This window comes from Rhyacophila brunnea, unplaced genomic scaffold (assembly GCF_057557595.1).
Source record: "Rhyacophila brunnea isolate RB1 unplaced genomic scaffold, BYU_Rbru_1.0 scaffold_3, whole genome shotgun sequence".
NCBI lineage: Eukaryota > Metazoa > Arthropoda > Insecta > Trichoptera > Rhyacophilidae > Rhyacophila > Rhyacophila brunnea.
In genome coordinates, this window is record NW_028232965.1 from 34786858 (window position 1) to 34805857 (window position 19000).

At 33.4% G+C, this 19000-nt stretch overlaps 1 protein-coding gene across 1 annotated transcript in view; it reads right to left on the minus strand.

Annotated features, from left to right (window-relative positions):
• LOC147068258 (uncharacterized) overlaps positions 1-10588 on the minus strand; it is a 43161-nt gene extending 32573 nt beyond the window's left edge. Inside the window, exon 1 of the mRNA XM_085952678.1 lies at positions 10274-10588. The gene's annotated coding sequence lies outside the window, so the exon portion shown is untranslated. The remainder of the gene's footprint in view (positions 1-10273) is intronic.
• Between the last annotated feature and the right edge of the window lie 8412 nt (positions 10589-19000).

Below are 19000 nucleotides of genomic sequence, written 5' to 3' on the forward strand. Positions count from 1 at the left end.
TATCATCAGCCGAGGTCAATGCCTTGTCGGATAAAGTCCTTCCCTTTCTCCTCTCACTTATTTTGATATGTAGCTTTTCACTGCCATTATTTACAACGATGCAGATGCTGCCATTTTATATCATTTTTTTTGTATTAATCGTCTTACAAGTAACGATTCGTCCAACTCATTGGGTCTTTGCTTCACAAACAGGCACTCTACCAACTCGGCTACCGTAGGTAAGAATTACGTAAATATAACGGCTAATAGGTAATTTATAGTCAAAAATTTTCCTTTCATTTTTGTATATCTATACGATTTTCCTTTATCATATACAACTTTTACTTGAATTGGCACTTTTAGTGCAACAGAGATAGTCGTGAAATTTTATGAGCGATCAAAACCAACAAATAAATTTATTTGAATTCTATGAAAGACTTTCGTTTTCTTGCAAATTCAAACAGCTTACTTGTAGTAAAATCGACTTGTTTACCAAACTGCATTCAGGAAATTTATTACCTAACCGTCCCAACCGGTGCAATTTAATAAAATTCATCTACGGACTGAAAATGCCACGCTGTGTAACTTTTATATTTATTTTTATTTTGTTTAGTGTATACTCCAATTCAATTTCACGGTAATATTACACTAACAATAATTGTACATAGCTCTCTAACAAGATTTTTTTTATATAGTTTTTGAATTTGTATACTACTTACCTACTTATGGGTTATTTTACTAATAATAATACAACTTTTCACAGAATTTTCGATGGTCAGATTGGTGTGTGGCAGGGCTTGAAATCTAAGCTTGAAATGGTCGCAGATCCGGTTCATAAAATCAATCGCTGTATTGTGGAAAAATTAAGTTAACCGTAAGACCTTAGTAAACCATATAACAGAAAATCCAACACACTTATTTTTATAAAATATACATAAAATTAGATACTTAAATTAATATTTTCTGAAAAGTATCCAGTGCTCCGGTTCGTAAAATGTTCCATTTATAGCGCGTTGTTGTGTGGATATTCTGTCAAAGTTTCCTTCGCTTAGCCAAGTCGCAAAGTACGTAGGTTGGTATATCCCGTAGAGCAAATCGCGAATGTAATAAAAAGTAATCTTTGAATTATTATTATATATATAGTATGGTTACGGTTGATCACTATTGTGTGGTTTGAATGTAGTTAACATTTTTTCCCACCAGGTAATTTTTAGTTTACATCGAATCGATTAAATAAAAATCAAATTATAAAATGCGACTTCACCACGTGGGAACATTATAAATAATTTACCTATTATTTGTTTGCAGTTATAAAATAAACGTAGGTATATATAATATTTAAACAAAAGGGAAATTTCTATAAGTGTTGTAAGAAAGTAAATAATGAAGAATAATAACAAAAGGATATTGTTCAGAAACATCAACAAATTATGACTTTATTATTACCAAATTATATCTATGAAGATTTTACTAATTATATACACATACAAAAGTAATGGCAACTGAGAAATTATAGTATTTATAAAGGTGTATGAAAGCATGTATGTAGTATTTTTTTAGTTAAACCGCAGGTAGATACGTCATGATTTAAGTGAAACTACTATAAATTGAGAATGGGAACGTCGATAAATAAATTTATTGATTTCGTATTTGATGAACAATTAAATTAGTAAGTATAATATTACAAACCTATTTTTAAACTAGCTCTTTTTTTGTACAACATGGGATTTTAGAATTAGGCTACCCCATGGCCCCCACATTCTGAAGCGAGCCCTCAGGCCAGGATCGTTGGCGCCCCCCTACCTATTACTCGAGTTAAAGGCAGTGTGACGCTCTACAGAAGCGTTTTCTAAACGGGCTACCCAATAAAATAGCATTGGAATTTTTCATTATTGAACACTGGTCCTAAAATATGTGCCTTTAACAGCTATTATTCTAACTAATTAATGGTTTCTCGTACGGAAGTAGTTATACGTCCTTAAAGACATCCAAATAGACACAAACTTTGATCTAAACCCAGAATCTAAAACTAAGCTTCATTGTTCCATATTTTAATAGAGGCTAAACATTATATTATTGCAGAACAACAAAGCCGGGATTGACACAATTTTTATTATCATGTGTACAACACTAGCAGATTACGGCGGATTTATTATTTATTTCATTTTAATATAACCAGTCGGATTTCGAGAACATTTTAATAGTAATTAACATGGATTTACTGTGTGAAAATTTCTAATCAAATCGCACCTCCGCAACTAATCACGGTTCGTCTGTAATACAATTTTTAGTTACATGCATTGACAATTAATAATAGTATTATTTGAAAAAAAAATGCATAATAATTGAGCGGTTTGTTATCAAAAATGAGGCGAATGTTGAGAATCTCACGGGTTCTCGCATAAACGGACAAACAACGAATCAAGCATCAGCTAATATTTTCACATTAAAGGAAGGTTTATATAATAATTTTAGACTATAACCCGCAGAGAAAACGACAACCTGGAAAAGCTCGTGGTACTTCATCAGACTGAAGATTGGAGAAGATAAGGAAAAGCGCCACGAAGATGGACATATACCGAATGCCGAAAATTAAAATTAATTTATTTACATACTTATACTTACACGAAAAAACAAAGGAATATAAGCAGTTTTAGAAAAAAACAGTACCTATAAAAAGAGTATAAAGAGTACCTACCTACCTATCTACATGGTATGCCCAATAAACTTAGTAGACAATATTTTAAGAATCTATAAAACAATGTCCACCTATACGCATCCTTGCGTAAGTGGAATATAGCAATATCTGAAACTATTTGGTTGAATAGACTTATTGCCCTGCCAATTGGCATCACCAATGACATTTTAGTTCTGTACCTTGGGAGGACAAACTTAACAACCGATGCTACCGATTCCGTTGATCAAGGACACACAGGTCAATATTACTAATAATGGCATAATTTTATTTACACCGCATATAAGTCGGAAATATACGTGGCCAAATAAAGAGATCTTCTAGCGTTTAGAGTGTTTAGAGTGTTTAGACTATAATATGGCGTGAGGTTCTAATGATAAAGAATTTACCTAAATCAATAATTTATATACCTATGTATATTAATACCTGCATAACATATGAATCATATTTTGCTCTGAAGGAATCATAAGAAAGATTCAAGTAAAAATAAGTAAGAATAATAATATGTTAGTACTGGATGCAATGGTTTTAAATGACTCACATGTACGTGAGTAAGTTAGAACAGTTCTTCTGTATAAGTAAGATCAGATTACGTATAGATTTTCCGGTTCATGTCACGTCAGGGTCGCATGCAGCCCTTATTGTATCATATCACTAACATGACTGTGTGTATTTTAATGGGAAAAATATTCCCTCGTCGTAGTGAAACTCTCATGAAACTATTTTTTGTTTGTTTTTATTTTACCAAGTAGTTAGCAGAACAATACAAGACACGGTGAGTTGGTTTGCATATAAAACGAGATAACGGGGAACGTGGGCTATATGGTTGAGAAAACATAATATATTACAATTGATAAAGTGCGAGGATAATGCAGATTTCAAGTAACATTGTTTCGAGAATCTAGAATAGTATCTAACACAGACAATAATAATATAATATATAGTTATACAATATAATATTATAGGTATCTATCAAATAAACTGATATAATATAATGTATTTTGAATCTGTACCCTAGAGGTAGGTACATTGCGATAATTTAAAATAATAACTTGTGAAAACCAAAATTATCTCTTTTAATTAAAATGCATAATATAATGTTATGACGAAACAACATACGTGCCAATATTCATCACTAAATGAACGAATGGCGGATGAAAACAATACATAAGAGAATTTCGTTCATTGCCTTGACTTAAAAAATGTTATTTTCGATTCATTGTTACTGCGTTACTTTTTATCTTATTACTATTCCTCTCCAATTTGGGATTCGCAACATTATTCACATCGTATGAGGTGGATGAAGGTAGGTAATAGTAGTAGGTAGTAATAGGGAGTAGAAAAAATGAACCCACCTATTTGTAAATAGTGCCGAGATATTTTGATTATCTATTACTGTACCCATATTATATTATACGAGTACCTAATTATTAATACGACGACCACAGTGGTTTACCACTGAAAATTTTACTCGAAGCAGATGACGGTGTTTCGTCAGAATGTACGATACATAATCTAAAAAATATGATTATGTTTTAATGTCTTGAGTGTAGAAATCAATCTACAATTAATCAACGTCTAATAAATTCTGATAACATAACTATCACTGAGCTTTTAACACTTGGTGGTTTATCGCGCAGGCAATGTTTTCTTCACTTAGGGTCTTCACGTACCTGAAACTACTACTGTACCATCTCCGTGTAGGTTGCATATCGGAATTTAATAGCCTACATTCTTCTGCATCGAGTGCATTACAATTTAATTGCATCCTTCATAATTCACACCCCGGAAAAACTGTCACAGAATTCCTACTGAAAATCAAGTGGTACTAAAAGTCTTAAATTTTGTTTTGATTAATATTTTAAATACCTAGCGACCTGACAGTATTTTATATAAAGTAATACACCACTGATTGGCAGTTTGACGAATATATGTAATAATCACTTATTTTATTCAACGAATAGTTCACAAGATTTGAGAATATAACATTCTATATATTGAACATGCTACATAATTTGAAAACATCTCATGCATATATGTACCTACTCACAATGTTACATTCTCAAATCTTATGAAATATTCGTTGAATAAAATAAGTGGTTTATTAAATTATCAGCAAGTGCAAGTACATTATAAAAACGAAATATTTTGAGTAATCCGTGACGTCGGCTAATAATTAAGGAATTCAATTGATAAATTCCTTGATTTAATATACAACAACTAATAGCCAACATTATTAACGCAACTTGATAAGCATTTAATGTAACAACTACTCTAATAGGTTTTTAAATCATAGTAATTGAGCAGGATGCCCGTAGCTTAATTGTAAAAGCACACTGGCGCGAATCCAGCGGTTACAGGTTAATGTCCTGTCGGGTGTCGTATTTTTTTTTCTAAAATAGATTTTTTCTAGTGAGTATGTGCGTGAATGATTTTAAATTATGCATGTTGAATATATATGTTAGACTGTTAGAGTGTTTCGGGAAGAATATTAAAAATTTTTGTAAGTTATTGTATCGATAAGGTTTCATATAAAATGTGTGAGATACGGCTAATCAATGTGTTGACATAAATAAATAGATTTAAAATGTCTTGAATTTTTGTATGTATTTCAGATTCCCCATGTAATGCCGCAAACTGTGAGTGTATTGCAGTGGCGAAGGGTGAACGTAGGCTGTTAAGATCCCACATAAATAGTGCATAGTAATCATTGTCAGTCAAACGTATTCGTTTTCATTGAACTAACACTACAGAGCTGATAATGTTCGTTAGTTTTTAAAATTAAATTAAGATTAAAATTTCTAATCCAAACCATAGTGATAAAATATCTAAAACTATACCATTAAACCATACATAATTTTAGATATTTTATAGTTAGAAGAATATTTTTATATCAAAAACTAACCAACACCATCTGTAATATATTTTCTTAATTCAATGAATAAGTAGGTATGTCTGAAAAAGTGTGCACTATTTTTGTCAGATCACCTATAGCATACCTACACTATTATGGTTTGTTTTAGGCAGGGATTAATTGAACTATAAAAACTAACCATCACCATCTTCAAATTGTATTTTTAGTTCAATGAAAACAAATAAGTATAACTAACAAAGTTTAGTATGCACTATTTATGTCGAATCTTAACAGCCTACCTCCACCCCTCGCCACTGGTGTATTGTATCAATAATGTGTGTTATTTTTATATTTTACAATTAATTAATAACAATCTCTGTGTTTTTTATACATCCGCCTCTGTGCGGCCGCAAAACCACCAATAGGTAAAATACTAGATCTACGCAAGTGGTCAAATACAAAGAGAATACTTTATAAACCACACGACTAGATCACGGAAGTAGGAGGATATAGCTACAAAGTGATAGGTAGCGATGAAATTGGTGCAAGAGTTTGGTGTGCTTCTTAAAACAAGCAGCACATCACAGCCTTGATATAAAACTTTCAAGATTGGTTGAGTTTTGTGAAGTTATTAGAAGTAAAAGGTTTTTGCGTCGTATATTGCCGAGTGAAGCGTAACGTAACTTTGACCGCGTTATGCGTTTATAGATCAAGCGACGTGTCAAAAAAATGATTAGGAATTTTATATTAAATAAAGATCTGTCAAATAAAAAACACATTTAAAAAAAACAACAGGTGAATTTTGCCAGACCCGCGTTCAGTGCTTGAAATGGAATATTTTTACGAACCGGAGCGCTCGACAATTTTCCGAAAATATCAACATATTTTTCTAATTTTATGTATATTTTATAAAAATAAGTGTGTTAGATTTTTTGTTATATGGTCTACCTAGCTCAGATGGTCAACTTATTTTTTTCACGAGACGGAGCTATAATCTCGAGGATTTCATGAACCGGAACTGTGCTCCGTTGCGCTCAAGTCCATTTCGAGGCCTGCCCGCGATTCGAACCCGGGATGCATGACATTGTAAGTCGACACGTTACCGCTCGGTCATCGTAGGTAATTGAAAATTAAACAACTAAAATAATAATTAAACTTAATAAGAATCTTGCTGTGGTGTAATCTAGTTGGTACATATCTACCTGTTTAAACGATATATCAAACTATTTAAAATGTTAAACATGTGTAAATGCACCGACCAAATAGCGATTGTGAACATGTTTGCGGGATTTGGATAAGGCCTGCAATTTGTTTACGTTTTAGAATGTAGAAGTAGATTGTCCAAACTGTATTTAATTAGATTTGATGTGTCAAATTGTCGAATTACAAACAAATGTTTATGCACGTGTATTTTACCTACATGTTTGCGGGAAGGTGTATATCTGTAATACTAGGCTTAATTAACGTCACTACTTCACTTGTTATTAGTATATAATATTATATATTATTGTATGTCCTCTTGTTTCTAGAAGGGTATAAAGATGGCATGGATGGTAAATCGAGGATAATGATTAGTGAGCAATTACTATAATATTAGCCAGCTAGTGACATAGCCGTCATACAATGGCATTAATATGGACGAATCATCTGGAAAAAAATGACACTCACTTTATTGTCGGGTCTGCCGAATGGCATAATCTGTTCTAACGCCATTACAATAAAGGCGATATTGCTATACATTCCTGATGCTTTTTGTTGGGTCTGCCGAATGGTTCGGTTCGAACGGGTTCGCTCGAATCAACATTGACATTAGAAACACTGCTCTAACGCCATTACAATAAAGGTCATATTGCTATAAATTCCCGATGCGTGATATCGCATAATGGAAATTGCGTGACGTCTACCTATATATGCGAATGCGCGAATTTACTTGCTAGCTACTGTATTGAGTGCGTCGTCCATTAATAATGTCATTGCCTTCATATAACTAAATAATATATTATGCTTTCAATAAGAATTGACATCAATTTTCCGGTGTAGATGTAGACGAAACTGTATTGTACTTAGTGCAGGTGTGGTGATCATATTATGTTGTGCTCTCTAATATTATTTTAAATAGTTTTCCGTGAAAACCCTAAGTTGTCACGACTGTCAAATCGCGGTCCCACTAAGCACCTTGTCTACCAAAGTCGTGAATAAATAATAGCCCGAAGAGAGAAGAGAGATTGCACGACGTATGTATTATTAATATATTAAGATGGTAAGTAGGTATATACCGAACACCGATCGAGTAACTGTGAGTAATAATAGGTACCTATGTACGTCTCTATTCAGTAACTTGATGATAAAATTACTAGAAAACCATATTAATTACAACGTATACCTATATATTACCATTTATGGATGTAATCCAATGATTCCTAATCTTTTTTTGGATCTTTGGGTATTTTGGAGATCAGTTGACACGTATTAAGGTGCAATGTAGTTAAACGACAAAGAAAATCGTGTAAATCACATAAGGAGACTTAAAATATTGTAGGTTATTATTTTTAGTATCAAAGTTTATGTAAATTCATTAAATTAAAAATGCTAATAGGTATAGTTTGTTAGCGTCGCAGGCGAAAATTTTGCGATCTCCACGGAATCTAAAAATATGTTAAAAGAATATTTATTTCATATACGGGTTATCTAACCATATTTCCACTCATTTCCACACTGTCCAAAACTAATCGACATGCCAATAAAGTAAACGTCATAATAAATAGTATAGCAATACAACAATGATGTGGGTACTTGTTATGTGTACACCTGTACATGTTTAAAACGCTTTGACAAAGACAACATGAATAGTGCATAGTGCAACAGGGCGGTCGTGAAAACTCTCTATTCTTATCGCTACAGAATTTCCCTTATATCTCTCTTTCCCGGAAAAGCTTAGAAATAATTATATGGATGTTGTGTTCCCTCTATATTCTGTACATCATGTGTGTGCTGTTACATAATATTAGAGGGCGGTCCAAATGTAGGCAGGTATATTTATTCGCAAAATCATTACTTATATTGTCATTTAAGTTATTTAAATATATATATATATACACCATGGCCCCCACAAGAGGAGGGCTGACAGGGCTCTAGTCTGGGGGCCCGACGTGGCGGATCGACCAGCCAAGTGAGATAAACACACAACACAAAATTGTATCGATGCATAAAAATGTCGCCTGCGGCGCTATTTTACATCAAGCATATTAACATTTAAAAATATGTGATTGTGCGATGCAATTTTTGATTATTGTTTGTTGATATTCGACAACTCCATAATTCAAGTGGGTATATTAAAAAAATCGCTATAAAATACCCTAAATTTTACCTCGAACATTATTTGCAATACACAACTGTAGATCGCCACTCTGCCTTTAACCTTAGCGATAGGAATTGGGGCCCGCCGAAGCTTCTAGCCCGAGGACCCGCTTCAAGATGTGGGGGCCATGATATACACACATACTATATAAGTATATATTATGTTTAATACTACATCAGACCATGAGGCCCAATGACAGTAGTGTAATCAGTAATATAATTGAAATAATCACAAACTACCAGGCTTTGAGAAAATCACATAAATATACATATTGTGCGGGAATCGAAGCCGGAGCCCCCGGATGAAAGGCCAGCGTCTTACCCACTGGACTACAAGGGCCACCTCTCGTCACAATATTGTGAACTTTACTATTTAGTGAATATTAGCTGGTGCGCGATTTATTTTTAAATATTTTCTATTGAGAAACTTTCCAGGCAATGAGACCGCCCCCTATATAATATAACTGTTTAATATAATATTATAATATCCTACACAGATAGTATTTATTATGGTTAATCAATAGGGTAATAATAATATATTCTCTACTATTAACAATATTATACATCATAAATTGGATTAATATGTAGATAGGTATACCTAGTCCGAACGGTAACATTTTCGTTATAGGGGATTTACTTGGGAACATTCATGCATTTTAATTTATAGCCGCTATGCCACGATACAGTGTCTGAGAGTATGGCTTATTAAACATAATGGCACGAAAACTTTTTATAACAGCATTATCAAAAATCCCCATTATGATTCTTTTGTGACAGGTTACTAATGATAATAGACCAGCGTTAAAATATCACGATGGCATTGAAAAACAAAAATAAACCCAAGTAGAGTCCAATTAGAATCTGATTCGTTTATTCGATGAAAACTGAGCATTTCCTTGTATTTCTTTTGATTTGAAAGTGACTTAGTCGTTAGTGTTTATAAAGTTCAACATAAAAACACTAATGGAAAATCAAAGAATAGAACAGGCCGTTCACAGTTTTAATCAGCGATTGATACAGGTTTGTTTGCTGAAATTGTGCAATATATGGAAATGTGCAAATACCGCATTGTTACAAAATATGTTTCATTAGAGCTTTTGTAGGTACCGGCAGAATATGTGCATGTTTTTGTAGTTATATTTTCTAGTGAGGTGTTAAAAATCCACGGAAGTTAGATGTATTATAGTTTCATTATATTGTTATTTATATTTTGTTAGTGTTAGAGTGGTATTTTTTGTTTCTGTGTTTGGAGGGTTCACGAATTGATTGAAGGCCAAAACTAAACATTCACGTTGCCTTCCAGTAGAATTTTTCATGCACGCTCGGCCTTTTACACAAACTAAAATGTACATGCGCTTAAATAATAATAATCAAAATGAAGACCTTACCTCTTCCTTTTTCCGTTTAAAAAAATATGTTAATTTAATCACAGAACTGTAAGTCAACAACACCAGATCCAATTTTCATAGGAGTTTCAGCCAGCATTAAAATAAAATTACTTTCAATTATTTTTATTGAAAATAATTAATACTCCCGATGCACTTTACATGTGTAGGAAATACTTTCAAATACACTGCAGTTTTCTTTGTCTATTTGTATATTTAATTTGTCGGGCACAACACTGCATCGTCGCGGAGAACGTACGACTGTCATTGAAAAAAATCGTGCCCACCGCAGCAGCGACAGATCCGCAAGTTGAATGTGACTCAGTGTTGGTGTTTATTGGTAGCTGAACACAAAAGCAGTTCTCCCACCAGGCAGTTTATTTATTTTTTGTTATTTCTCTCGTCTCGGCGGCTGCCATTCCGCCAATGCGTCTCTCGAATCGTAACACAAGAGCTAGTTGGAGTAAGTTGTTGGTAACTGCTTCGCCGACGTCCGACGCTATTCCGGTTGATGCACAACAGTGGCGCAACCACACACGATTGCAGATATGCATTTTCACCACCTTGATCGAATGATTATTTTGGCATTATCACATCTGCACACAAATGTTCATGCAACGTTAATACTGTAGGTAGTTAATTGAAGGTACTTACCTATTACTTGTTACTAGGTACATTATTTCTACCAGTGACATCCCTAGTCAAAGTGGCGCCCGTAAACACCCCTTAGAATGTCCTCACCGTTCATTTTTAGTTTGAAATTATCTGAAAATTTGTTAAGCACCTACTTACATAATATTATTTTATTATTTATTTATTCTTTCCAAAAATCAAAAATTATTTAAAAAAATGTTGTTTAGATGTTTGTAATCTTCGAGCATTTTCACGAAACCTAGTTTTAAACAGTGGTATTTTTATAAACCGCCATTACAATAACATATTATATTACGTACAATACAGCAATATTTATGTTTTCAGGATTTGTATGGTTCGAATGTTTTAAAAAGTGATGTCCATATTGTCGAATGGACCATCCGCATCGTCTTCTTCATGAAAACCGCGACTGCTCTCAAAAGTTATAATGTGTATTTATATTTGTTCCTACATTCGCCGCCAATTATAATGTTTCGCCCCTATGCAAAGTATGATCTGCCTACCCCCACGGGACGTCACTGATTTTAATAATTCCCATGAATACCGGTGGATACGCGAATCTGCATTTAACAAATTTTAGAATATGTATACCTACGTACCGGTTTATGAAATTTTCGACCACTGCACTGGCATGCATGTTTTTAAACTGTAAACTGTAAAAAAATCTTCATTTTAAAATGTGCATTGGTGTAAAAAAAAACCTCAATATTATATTGTATTGTTGTGGTCGATTTGGATGTACCTATATGATGTTTTCTGCTAATTCACAACCTTCTTCGATATGAGGCATCCTGGGCTTGGTTTACGCTTGATGCCATTTTTGGGTTATTAAATGTGAAAATTGAACGTATAACATTTTAATGCCTTTTTTAGAATTTAGCGTCGACAAAAACATATAATTTGATCCCTAACTTGAATATATTCAATATAAAAATAATGCAAAATTGTAGCGGGGGTAGTTTGGGAAACATGGAAACATTTTGTTATGTGGATAAATTTCAGGTGGCTCCCCCCCTTCCTAAACGTCAACAATGGGTGTAAACATGAAGGATACCAAGTTCTTACTCGTGAGACTAATTTAAGCACCTATCTGACATCCAAAGTGATCGTTAATGAAGTTGTGGATCTCAAGATTGTATATCGGGTCTAGTAGATTTATTTTCTAATGTAGATACGTTTCTAATAGTTTGAGCAAGTTGCTAGATCCACTTCAGGTTTTAGACGAATAATAATAAATTATACCTCTACCCTACCTTTACAAGTTTTTTACAATTGATGTATATTTGTCATTGTCATAGACAAACGACATATAATATTTATTACTTTTTTTATTGATTTTTAAGTTATTTGATATGTTAAGTGATATATAGAGCAGATAGTAGAGATACTAGAAGTGAAATGATAGAAGCAGCACACGTGAGCTCGCGACACGAGCAAAATACTTGGTATGTAAAACATTATTAGCCAAATGCTCCCACCACGTCGTACATTTTCAGCCGAAAAGGAATAGTGTCAGTTAGCAAAATCTGCCAAAATATAGGTATCAGAACCACCTCACGGTTACCTCACGTGTATCACGCCACACCACCAACCTCACGCTTGATAAAACATTTTTTCCCTGCATGTTTACACATTTTTGGGTCAACGATCTCACGTATTTTTTATTCTAGTGGCTTAGAAGGGAGCTACAAAAGACAGGTAGGTATCTAATTTACATAATGTTTTTGTAACAGTGACGCAGTGACGTCCCGTGGGGGTAGACAGGCTATGCGCTACATAGGGGCGGCACATTATAAAGGACGGTGAATGAAGGAATGAATACAAAATATTACAACTTTTGAAAGTACTGGCGGTTTTCCATGAGGTAAACGATGCTGTCGCTTTATTATAAAGTATCTACTTATAGACATCTTAGTTTTTTTTTTTAAATCGTGTCAACATATACATTGCACCGAATATAATGTAATGGCGGTTTGTCGCTCAGACAATTTTTTCACAAAGTTACCTGCAAACCTGTCAGCGCCACATACCTCCACGTACCTAAAACCACCACTGTTAAGAGTAGGTTTCATTGAAATGATTTAATTAGCAGTACACCTATGGTATGTACCAATGTCAATTTAAAGGTTTTTGGTGTATTCGTCTGTTTAAGGTAGACGAAAATAAATAAAAACGATGTAAACCTGACCTAACCTAACGAATTTGCAGATGATTTGAAATTGACAATGAAAGGGGACTGAATTCTGCAAGTCTGCTTAAAGGGTGGCACTTTTCCTAGGGACGTCACTGAGCTTTGGTGACGTGTGGTCATGTGTTTTTAGCATTATTGTATTATAATATGTCCTTTCACCGTACGGGGGAATGCACGTAGAAAAATATTTTAGACCCACATTTATTACTATTGTCTTGGTAAGTATGTACTCCTTCTTTTGTAAAAAATGATACTTACCATTTACAAAAAAGATTTAGTAACTTAGATACTTACTAATTAGTGTAAAAATATTTTTTACGGCTAATAATTTTCCACCGCATCCTTTTTAATGGGTTTTCCGAGTACAGCACTGCTGCCAAACAAAAGGAATGACATTCACAACTGAAGAATCTGAATCAGTGATGCCAACCGTACTATAATTATAGTACAATACTATAATTTTAATTCTGCCAAAAATGTAAAATACTATAGTTTTACGCCAAATATACCAAAATACTATAATTTTAAAGGATTCAAGACGAAAAATGTTCCTGTACTATATATTTTTTGGAAATACTATAATTTTTACGCCTTTGTACTATAATCAGCATAGAAAAAGTTGGCAACACTGATCTGAATGCATTATACGTATTATAATATTATAGATACATTGCAGGACGTTTTAAAATGGACACATCCTTGAATCTAGTTATACATTTTATGAAGTATTTATGAAGAATGGTAATATGTAATGTACCTACTATCTATATTTGTACCTACTAATAATACAATTTTAAGTGTTGTCTGTGATTTTGAAATAATATGTACTTACCTATTTCCCGTTTGATAAGCGCATAGCCGGTCCTAGCAAGCTCGAGGCCCGATTGATCATGTGAGCGAGGGTCCAAACTCGTAGTTTCCTTCCAAAAAACGGTTGCGGGGGAGGGGCTGAGGGTATAGTTTACTTTAAAAAAATGCTTATTATTGATAATAACTACATACTGTAACAACTATTTGCTGGACATTTTGTTAATATAACAAAACTATTAATTTACTAGCTGACCAAGATTATCTTTTTTCTGCCTTTCTTTATCGGAAAATTATTTAAAAAAAAATGTACCTCACTACTAGCATCTTCTATAATAAATAATTAATATATAATAAATACTGCCTGTTATACTCGTCTAACAATATTGTGTTGTACCTACTCAATGGTTATACTGCATCATTATCATTATTTATCATTAGTTTATTTTGATTGTTTCTTTAAATAGTGGTCTAGAACAGTGGTTCCCAAAGTTGACTGGGCTCCGACCCATCTAACAAAAATTTCCAATCTTGGGACCCACCTCTTAGCTGTCTTAGAGAAAAGAGGGCATAAATATTGGTAATGCTCAGATTCCCTAGTGGCGAGTCGTGGAAATACTTAATGCTGTCTTATTTGTTCTAATTGAAATAAAAAATTTTTTTTTTATAAGTGTTACCAATATGAATGAAAGACTGTTGAAATAAGAAACACAACTTGAATAAAAAAAATATTACTTAAATACCTACACCTGCAAGGTTTTTTTACAAAGTTATTTCTGTATGTTTCTTATTTTTCTTCATTACAGTTTTAGCATCAACTTCAACTTTAGTTATTTTTAATCGCAGTGAGTTTGATATATCCAATTTATTTCGGTACTTATTTAGTTTTAATGTTAACCATAGCCGAAAATCCGACCTCACATAGATATGAGGTAGTAAAGAGAAGGAGGACTTTCATAGCTTCATCGAACAGGCAAGGATAATTTATTATCAGCAACTGAGAGCCAGAATTATTTTAGCCAGTTTATTTCAATTTTTAGGAATTATAAATAGCTGAATGAAATATCAAATTTATCACTTCCTATTTTTTAAAAATCATGTATACAGTGGCGAGGGCCCACTCAATATTCGCTCGCGACCCACTGGTGGGTCGCGACCCATAGTTTGGGAAACCATGGTCTAGAATCTAGATTATCTTTATTAGAGACACGTAGTTCTCGGTTTACCCAAAAAATCTGTGATTCTGCCACATAGTGGCTACCAGTGGCGCACTCAGGATTTAATATTGGGGGGAGCCCAAGGACGAGAATTTAAGATAGTCCCATAGGCTCTTTTTCTTCTTCATATATTATTTTTACATATTTTCACAATACACGGCAGTATATTTGTACAGTTTCTCCTAGTTTTTATTAAATTGGAGGCATAGTGGCGGTAGCCGTTGAGCGCGTCATCAGCGTCTGGCGGATTGGAAGTGACTAACAGCGACCGTGCTGGACATGTGCGCCTAGTATGCTAAACATAGATATGCTAAAACATTACTCAAATAATATCGGCAGTGCTTCCCGCTTGGTCTAGAGAGCTACAATATTTATGCCGAATTCCACTGAAAAAAATGTTCTGTTGATTTACACCACCACCGACTGTATTGGTGTAGTCGTTCCTTTTCGCCGAATATTTATCGTCGAATTTTGGTTTTTTTAATATTGAGGTTTCAAAATATAATTGAAAATGGATACAAAAAAATCAAACCTACTCAACACAACATAGCCTAATTTCTCGTTTATCGGTCTTTTGTCTATTGCACTCGGTGTACCTACACCATGGCTCCCACATCCTGAAACGGGCCCTCAGGCTAGGATATTTGGCGGGCCTCCTACCTACCGCTAAGATTAAAGGCAGTGTGAAACACTACATTAACGTTTTTCAAATTGTGTTTTAGTTCAAATTAAGGGTAAGTACTTATACAGTGATAATAAATATTGGTGATTTTTAATACATCTAAGTACTTTAATAATGGAGCTGTCAAGTATCGACACATAATAATCAGAAAATATATTGAACAATTATATAATTTAAAATGATCGTGGTCATGAAGTATAATAGCGCCGCAGGTGACTTTTTTACTATTAAAGCTAATTTATGATGTGTGCTTATCTCACTTATCTGGTCAACCCGACACGCCGGGCCTCCAGGTTAGAGCTCTGTCAGCCCTTCCCAGCCATGAACTACGCCACTCCGGAATTCGGGTGGACAACGAGAATTTTTTGACAGTTCCATTAGGGATTGGGTTTCTAAAATAACCTGACATTAGTGTTTAGAAATATTTGTGTTAGAAATTAAAATCTGAGAAATTTTTCTTAAAAGGGTGCTGGATAATTACAAATATTTTTTTTGCCATGTTTTTATTTGTGTAAGCCCAAGGTACCTATAGTTAATTGCTTTCAATTTCAATTGTTTATAATCTTGTTTTTTCTGTGTACCGTTTTACCGTAAATCGGTTAGGTACATATTCAAACACGCGCGTTAACATCATTTTACTCCCTACTTCAATTATAGTTTATTAATTTATGGCTACGGCCGTATGTTTAGCTTAACCACTGGGGAATGCCAAAAGAAATGGCGTATTTAAAAAAAACACTACCTTATTCTTAGGCCAATAATTATTATAAAGCAATCATTATTCGTATGATGTTGATCACACTTGAATGGTCAAAGACATAGCTTATAATGAGTATCTTTAGAATTATCTTCAAATGTGTTAATCTTGCCCATTTTTTGAATAATAAAATGCCTAATTCTTGTCAAATTTGGGATCACAGAGATTATCAATATAATTTTTTATCGTAAATATTTCACTATAATAATGTCGATATAAAGTATACTGATGGTTTTATAAATGCGTTTAAAAATTAATAAATGTAAAAAATCTAAACACCACTGCACATTTATGTACTGAAATATGACTATATTCTAAAACATTAGAGCGAGAGGTTTAAAAGAATACTATTTTATGTAATAAAAATACTTTATGCAGTCATAAAATGTTTAAAATAAATATATCGGATAATAAGGCTTCAAAATTATATAAATAGATTATCTACAACGTTTAAGGTATGTCCAGGATCATGCTTTGAAAATAGAAAAAAAGCTCCATTTTGACCCACGCTGAGCACGTCCGCCCTTGCAGAGACAAGTCGTTTATTTTTGTAGCCTTGATAATGCGCATAAGCAGTTTTTATTAGGTATGTAAGGTAAGTTCTCTTCATCAAGATAGTTTTCCGATATTCCTTCTGAGATTAATGTACTCTTACAATAATTAATAAATTAAAAATATATTTCCACCTTCAACACCGTTTTAGAACATTTTTCATAATAAATGTAGAGTATCACTTCACAACTTTGCACTCCGTAATATATTTTATTAAATATACGTTATATTTATTTATTACTACATATATTAATACAAGTGAATATCGTTTGATCTAATTTAATGCGAGGTAATCAGTCGAAGAGGCGTATCAGTGCAGTAAAAAAATGAAAAAAGAAAACCAACATTTCATCACTTTCATGGAGGAAACGTTCGGACTTCTCCTGATAACGAATCCAGCTATCTCAACTACTCGTGGTGGGTCGTGCATCGATTTTATCTTCGCTCGCCACATCAACAAAATTCATTCTAAAAATTACATAACTTAATTCAGCTATCATAAATAATGTAGCAAATACTTACGCACCAACATATATGAATTCATAAATTTTTATTTTCAGAAAAGTGCAATTGTTTGAATCCTTTGAATTCGGTTACTTTGACAAATAAATTTTCTTTCGAATTTGGACAACCAGCATTCAGAGAATCAGTAGGCAAAGCATGTATCCATGTTTAATAATTTTAGCCGTCAGGGTCGAAGTAACCATCGTCAAAAACAGAAGATTTTGGTAAGATAATAAATTTTTACAACAGAATTGGAGGGCCTGATTAACAGATCCTCACTCAGAGGAGAAGATGAGATATGACAGAGAGTTGGAGTCAAAACCTCGGTGAAATTATACAAAAAGACTAACTACTTTGCTGACCGAAAAGCGATCCTCATCAACCACATTTAAATTGAATGTGTCAACGTTATTTCACATAACATCTTATAATATTCATAGGTATCTGTATCTACTTAAGTACATATTTTTATTCGTGTTACCCTAATTAAAGACAATCCCTTGTGAATGTTTAGGTAGTTGCAGACTTGTGGCTATAATAGATAGATGTGTGAGGCAGTTCACAGATACTTAATGTTTTACCTAGGGACGGATTTAATCTAATCACAGCAACATTGATTATTTAAAAAAAATCAGTTACTTACCTAAAAATGGTAGGTAATAAAAATTACATTATAATATAGGGACTTAAAACTTTCTTAAAACAGTACCTACTTACATAATAATTTTGTATTCTTTCAACGTCGAGTCCGGAGCATTGATCGATTGATAATGCAGTAACATTTATTATCAATTGGTGCAGTGCAGTCACGGGATAAAAAATAAAATGGGAGTATTATGTTGACGGTTGTCTATTCTTTATTTAGTAATAGATATCTCTGTATAGAAACAGAGTTTGAAATCTAATAATTTAAAATACTGTAAAAGATTGGTGAATCGTTTTATGATTATGCATTGTGGAATAATTGTCCTTTTTTTTTAATTTGGGGACCCTTTGGCAGGGTGGGGCACTCAGATTACAGCAGGGCTAGAAATGGACCGGAGCGCCGTTCCGGTTCGTGAAATCGGTAAAATTATCGCTCCGTCTCGTGGAAAAATAATTTGACCGTCTGAGCTAGATAGGTCATAATATACCAAAAAATCTAACACCAATTTTTTTATATAATACTCTAATTAATTTAAATATAATTTGATAACTACGAGCATGTTAATATCTTCAGAAAATTGTCGAGCGCTCCGGTTCGTTAACTTTTCCATTTCGAGCGCTGGATTACAGGTAAAGCTGTAGTTGGGTTTTACCATCAAATTAAAGTACTTGTACCTATTATGCACTCATGAGAAAGGCCAAGGCCCCCCAAGGTATAAGG